The sequence below is a fragment of the Fukomys damarensis genome, unplaced genomic scaffold (assembly GCF_012274545.1).
Source record: "Fukomys damarensis isolate Sample0158 unplaced genomic scaffold, DMR_v1.0_HiC HiC_scaffold_25, whole genome shotgun sequence".
Classification (NCBI taxonomy): domain Eukaryota; kingdom Metazoa; phylum Chordata; class Mammalia; order Rodentia; family Bathyergidae; genus Fukomys; species Fukomys damarensis.
Window position 1 is genome coordinate 31685504 of NW_022900937.1, and position 6390 is coordinate 31691893.

General features: G+C 51.7%; 1 long non-coding RNA gene across 2 annotated transcripts; it reads left to right on the forward strand.

Moving 5' to 3' along the window:
• Window positions 1-2088: 2088 nt before the first annotated feature.
• On the forward strand, window positions 2089-3628 carry LOC104865517. Of its 2 annotated transcripts, none has more exons than XR_781186.2 (3): window positions 2089-2402; window positions 3104-3238; window positions 3550-3628. It is a non-coding gene; the product is annotated as an uncharacterized LOC104865517 (long non-coding RNA). The 2 variants fall into 2 exon arrangements; XR_781185.2 differs by lacking the exon at window positions 3104-3238 and having other exon boundaries at window positions 2089-2198; window positions 2310-2402.
• The last annotated feature ends 2762 nt before the right edge of the window (window positions 3629-6390 follow it).

Here is a 6390-nt window from a genome sequence, read left to right on the forward strand (position 1 = left end):
ACTTGTGGGAGGCCCTGTCCCCCATCCCTGAGACACAGAGGACTCGGGCACGAATGCCAGGCACCAACTCCCCGACTGCACAGGAGAAGGAGGCCTGCGCCACTGTGTCCAAAACCCTCAGAAATCCTGCCCGCCAGGGTTGTGCCTTTGGAGCCATCAAGTGCACTGGCCCTGAGCTGAGTGAGACTGCATCTCCAGTGCCTTCATGCAGGGCCCTCTGCCGTCCAGAGCTGAGTCACTGATTCGTTTCTAAATCGTGACATGTGACCCCCCACACCTGGGCAACCCTGTTCATCTCCCCACCGCTGTGAGGTCTCTGCCCAGCTGGGAAACAAAATGTCCTGAAGGCCTCAGATTACTCTCCTTTCACACTTGGGTACTGGAAAACAAAAGTTGCAAATTCAGGGGCAAGACTCCAATCTTCAAACATACTGCAAAGTAAACTGCTCTCTTTTTTCTTTTCTTTTTCTGTTTTTTGGTTTGGTTTGGTTTTTGAGACAGGGTCTCGCTGTGTAGTTCAGGCTGGCCTCCAACTTTTGGCGACCCTCCTGCTTCGGCCTCCCAAGTGCTGGGACAGTGAAGTATCTTGAGATGAAATTACCTTGGATTCAGGGTGTGCCCTGAGGCCACCCACCCAGACATCCCAGGCCTCCGTGGCCTAAATCCTGCTCAGTTTCAAGTTTTAGGTCCTGTGCTGCCTCCTCCAGGAAGTGCACCTGAGTTCCTCTGGCTCGGCAAGGGTGCTTTGGGCTGGAAGCTCAGAAACACCCAATTGGCACTGACTTCAACAGGGAGGGGGATTTATTGCCTCTGGTGACTATAACACCTCAAACAGGAGGAGTTAAGCAAGGAATATTCTGGTGACTCAGGGACCAGTTTATTTCTGTCTCTTTACTCACCTTCTGTATTCAGCTTCTTTGACTCATGGGTAACAAGATATAGGCCAGGCATGTTGGCACGTGCCTGTAGTCCCAGCACTTGGGAGGCTGAGGCAGGAAGGTCGCTGTGAGTTCGAAGCCAGCCTGGGCTACATAGTGAATTCAAAGCCAGCCTGAACTACACAGCGAGACCCTCTCTCAAAAAAACAAAAACAAAATAGCTTCCAAGGGCTTCACCTTCATGGTAACGCAAACACCCAGCCCGATTGGTCCGTCTTGGAGGGTGTGGTCACCTTTGAACCAATCACTGTGTACGTGGGGAGATGTGTACATGGGCATGCACTGATTGGCCAAGTCAGGTCATGTGATTAACTTGGGCGGGAGAATCCACTCCTCTGAAGGCATTTGTTGTCCTCACAGAAGGGTATTGGAAAGGGAGCGGAGGAATAGACGCTGAGATAGTAGTGAAACACCTTCACACGCGCTCCCTCTTCTGTGTACCCAGTACTGGGCCAGCAGTTCCCCTGAGGGACTGGTCTTCCTTCCCTTGTGTCTAATTTCCTCCCTCAGGAAATTCCCAGCGGCCATATTTTGGTCCCATCCTGGTCCCTGCCTTTCTTCACATGGTTGCCGCTCAATCAAACTTTGTTGAAGTGAATTACATTTTTTAAAGGAAGTAAAGAAAAAGTTGTTTTCATACTTGCAAATTCCCGAAGGATCCAATTACTCCTCCACCCCCACTGATTAATCCCTCGTCCCGTAAGTGAGGCTAATCATGGCCCCAAAAGGCTCTCCCATGCCGTAACCTGATACATTCAGAACATTTTCGGCATTTTAGACATTTTAAAACCGAAGCCCGCTGTCCCTTACATTTTTTGTGCGTGAATTCGTGCAGTTATAAATAGAAATGGAAAAAGACTGGGGCTGTGTGGACTCGTTGGCAGCCACTTTGGATTCGGACCCCCATATATAGCCTGCTGATGATTTGCCGAAGGCAGTTTTGTTTTTTCTAATTCCACTCAGCCCATCATTCTGAGCAATCATCCTGAATATTTGTTCTACAGTACATTTTTCCCACTTTTGGAGGAGGGGATGTGTGGCTTTTTCTTTAAAAAGAGATGAAAATCTCAGGCACAGCTATATATACCCTGGCGCTTGGCTGTAATGCAGCTCTCCTGGGCGACGCTGTCCCATGTCTGTGGCACTGGTTTAAATCTGGAAGCTTCCACAGGCCTTGCTCTAATGCTCCTGTTCCCAAGGCTCGCGCCAGTGGCAGGGACCCGGATGTTTCGGGAGCAGGTGGGATACAGGACGACTCTGGTAAACGGAAGAGCTCGAGGAGGGGTTTCTCAAAGGTGCAGAGCCGAGCCAGCCTAGAGCCTCCCCAGCATGGACCGCTGTCCTCTCTATGTTTCCTTCCTCTCCTTTCAGCTCCCTGCCAGTGTGACACATCTGGCTGTGACTGATGCAGACCCCCAATGTACGGCGGGCCCTGTCTAGATATCAGATGCCTTTCCTTTTCAGGTGAGAACACGCATGTCATTGACAAGGGATTTGATTCCCAGGTCAGAGCAGAGACGTCCGTGTCACCCAAAAATGCCAGTGAGGGGCCGGGGATTTGGCTCGGTGGTTCCGCTGCCTGCCTCGCAAGTGCAAGGACCTGAGTTCAATTCCCAGTACCAAAAAAACAAAAAAACAAAAAATGCCAGTGAATCCATGGGATCAGCACTTTTTTGAGACAGGATCTCACTATGCAGTTTAGACTGGCCTTGAACTTACTATGTAGCCCAGGTTGGCCTCAAACTCACAGCGATCCTCCTGCCTCAGCCTCTCAAGTGCTGGGATTACAGGTGTGCACTACTACTCCTGGCTGAGACAAGCTGTTGAAAGGGCATAGACCTGACTGGCCTCTTCATGTAGTCTCAGATAGATGCTTGGAGCTGAACCTCACTTTTTTTATTGCTTTGACAAAGCTCACTCTGCAGCTCAGTCCAGCCTTAAACACAGGATCCTCATGCCTCAGCCTCCCCAGTGTTGGTACCACTCGTGCACCCCACCATGCCCCGCTAAGAGCCACACATTATTGAGTAGCTGGAGCAGTCCAGGGTGGTCAGCTGCTAGGCCTTCTTACAAGTAAGAAAGGGACAGAGAAAAAAGAAAAGTCAAACCCACTTGTGTGCTGTGGCAGAACATAGTCTTAGTGACCACTCTGCCTGTGTTTCCAGTGCACTGACTTCTGATTTTAAGCAACTGGGCATCCAAGATGTTTGGCTCACACGGAGACCCCGATTGGCTCTGCCACTCCTGGTATCTTCCCTGGCCAGAGGAAGCCACAATGGACACACTCTGGGAATTAAGAGGTTGGAAAGAGGGGTAGGAGGAGCTCTCAAAGGACAAGCTCCTCTTTTGAAAAAAGTACAGAAAACAAAGTCCACAGTCGGGCTGCTGCCCTCTCAGCTCCGCACACACCCCTAGCCGCTCTCCTGCCCGGGCTCGAGCAGCCTGTGTCTGCACCACCTTCAGGTGGGAGGGATCCAGGGACGCTGGCCCGGCTGGGCCTCAGGCTAGCCCTCAGAGGGGTGAGGCCTGGGGACTGCAGCCTATCCGGGCCCCTGACATCTGTCAAGTGTGGTGGCAGCAGCCCTGAGAACTGAGCTGTCTCCAACTGCAGATTCGTTGTAGGCAGAACAGGACTTCTCCCCAGAGGACAGCAGCCTTGTCCCCCCGACCCCGTGGAGCTGGAGGGAAGAGAGAACAGAGAAGATCTGTGAAAAGGAGCAGACTTCTTCGTCGTCTTCTTCTTCTTCTTCTCCTCCTCCTCCTCCTCCTCCATCTCTGTTCGGTGACAGTTTGTCTTGGTACTAAACTGACAGTTGGTTTGCTAGCCTGCTTGTTCACACACCAAGACGCCTATCTGCGTACCCTCAGATAATCACTTTGTAGCTTTGTGCCAAGTCACCCTTTGGAAATGGATTTTCTTATGGCTGCTTCTCCTCCTCTGCTTCTTTCTCTTCCCTCTTCCCTCTTCTTTCTCTTCCTCCTCCTCCTCCTCCTTCCTTTTTTTTGTACTGTGGATAGAACTCAGGTCCTTGCATTTGCAAGGCAGGCAGCAGAACCACTGACCACTAACCCGAATCCCCGGATGCAACCTTCTTATATTATTGCTTTTGATAATTTTAATAATAGAGCCACTAGTGTGCATTTTTCCCAGAGTATTTTCATCTGTATCAACTCATTCATTGCCTCAGGATCCCCCGAAGTAGAAAAGCCTGGGGAAGAAAAGCCAGGCACCGTGGTGCACACCTGTAATCCCAGCATTCTGGGAGACTGAGGCAGGAAGATTGCAAGTATGACCGCAGCCTGAGTGGCTTAACAGGACCCTCATCTTAAAATTTAAAAATAAAAAAGGGCTGGGGATGTTGCTTAGTGTGAAGACCCTGGGTTCAACATCTAGTAGTGAAAGGAAAGAAAGGTCACAAAAGCTTGCCTAGAACAGAAGCGACCTAAATATAACTGAATACAGGATAGGGACAAGACGGTGACTTTCCGAAAGCTAAATGGATACAATATAAACACTCATGTAGCCCAGTCATATCCCTTTTTTTTTGGTACCGGGGATTGAACTCCAGACCTTGCACTTGCAGGGCAGGTGGCAGCACCACTGAGCTACATCCCTGGCTCTCCTTTTCCTCTTCTGTGGTTAAAGTATCTTTTCTCTCACAAAGTGATAGCAGCAAGGACACCGGTCCAAAGCATGCGTCACTGTCACCAGGTGCCCAGCTTGGTGTGAAGTGTTGAGCACCACAGACCTCACTTCATCCCTGTGTGAGACCCAGGCTCCGGAGGCACCGGCTTGGCCCCAATCCCTTGGCGGGACAGGAGCCAGTCTGACCTCCCCACCTTCTCACCTTCCCATCACCCCACCTTTGTGGATTAAAGGTGGTCTCAGAGTTTTTCTGTCCTGGTCTCCCAGAACAAAAGTCTGATGACACCCGATCAGGGTCGCCTGTTTCCTTCCTGAACCTGACCGGTCTGCGTCCACTTCATTGAACAGCTGTCCAAGGTGGTGGACTTGCGTTTCCAGTGTCATCCAACCAGTAGGACGAAAAGTTAATGTACGGAAAGCCTGGCTGGGTGTGGTAGTGCACAACTGGAATCTCAGCATGGAGGGAAGCTGAGGCAGGAGAATCTCCTGGGAAATGTAGGAAGATCCCGTTTGAAAAAAATGTTTACAAGTTTTAAAAAGGGCTAGGGTATGCAGCTTGGTGGTAGAGCATCCTTGGGTTTGGTTCCCTGGTACTTGGGAAAAGAAAATGCTGGCTATCAGACTTTCCTTGGGAGATGCAAACATTTGGGGCTTTTCTGTAGTTAGAACACCTCCCCTGCATCCCTCCAGGGGCCGAAATCTGCACTGAGGTGCTGGACACTATACCTGCATCCCCAGGCACAAGTGCACCTCTCCCTGGCCCCTCCACCTCCGCCCACCCAAGGAACTGCTTTCCCATTGCTGCCCCCGTATCCATGGTGAAGTTGAGAGGAAGAGCGTGTTTAGACAGTTTCCATGGCAACCACACGGGGTGGTTGTTGCCATAGTGACTGTGGGAAGAGGTGGCTGGGCTCCGGGATCTGCCTCCTCTCCATCTGCCCCTCTCTCAAGGTCACTGCTGGGCTCTGCAGAGTGACAGTCTTCCGGTTGACAGACGCTGTCCAGGCCAGCACAGCAACGCTACCTTTGGCCCTGGGTCTGGGCAGACTCCGCCTGGTGCCATCATTCCCCCACGGGGCTCAGTGAGCCCCTCTGTAAAATGGGCTGGTAATAGGACCAACCCCTGCAGACCGGAGGACAGTAAGGGGCCCAGTGTTTGTCAGGTGCCAGTGGGCATGGAGCCCCGAGGGTCCTGGGTGCTGGTGGTGCAGCCGGTCGAGTCAGATTTCATTCTTATTTTTATCAGCGCCTGTTTGCAGTACAAAGCGATCATATTGAATGCGGGGAATAACGGGGCTCAATCCTCTTTACTTCCCTTTCCCCCACAAGTTGGAAATCTTAAGGCTACTTTATTTTAGAAACAGAGTCTTGCTGTGTAGTTCAGGCCAGCTTAGAACTCACAGCGACCCTCCTGTCTCAGCCTCCTGAGGACAGGATTGCACCACCATGCCCGGCTTGTCATGAGGCCATTTTACAGATGAGGGAGCTGGGGGTTGGTAAAGGCAGTGAGTCTGCAAGGCTCTCCCTTCCCCACCATCGAGAGCTGCACTCAGGCAAAGCCAGGTACTTGGACTCCAACCCAAGCTCCTCTCGCCTGTAGGCGCACTGCCCGCTGACCTGCCTGCTTCCTTTCCATGGCTCAAGCCTCGATCCTACCCACGTCACCCTCGATTAGCCAAGACCAAGCTCACAACAGCACCTGGCTGACAGAGCAGTTACACACCCCAGAAGGGAGAAGGAGCCAGCTGAGTGAGGTGGTTCTACCAGGGGCTGGAAACCCATCTCCACTGTTGTCTAGGCTACAAC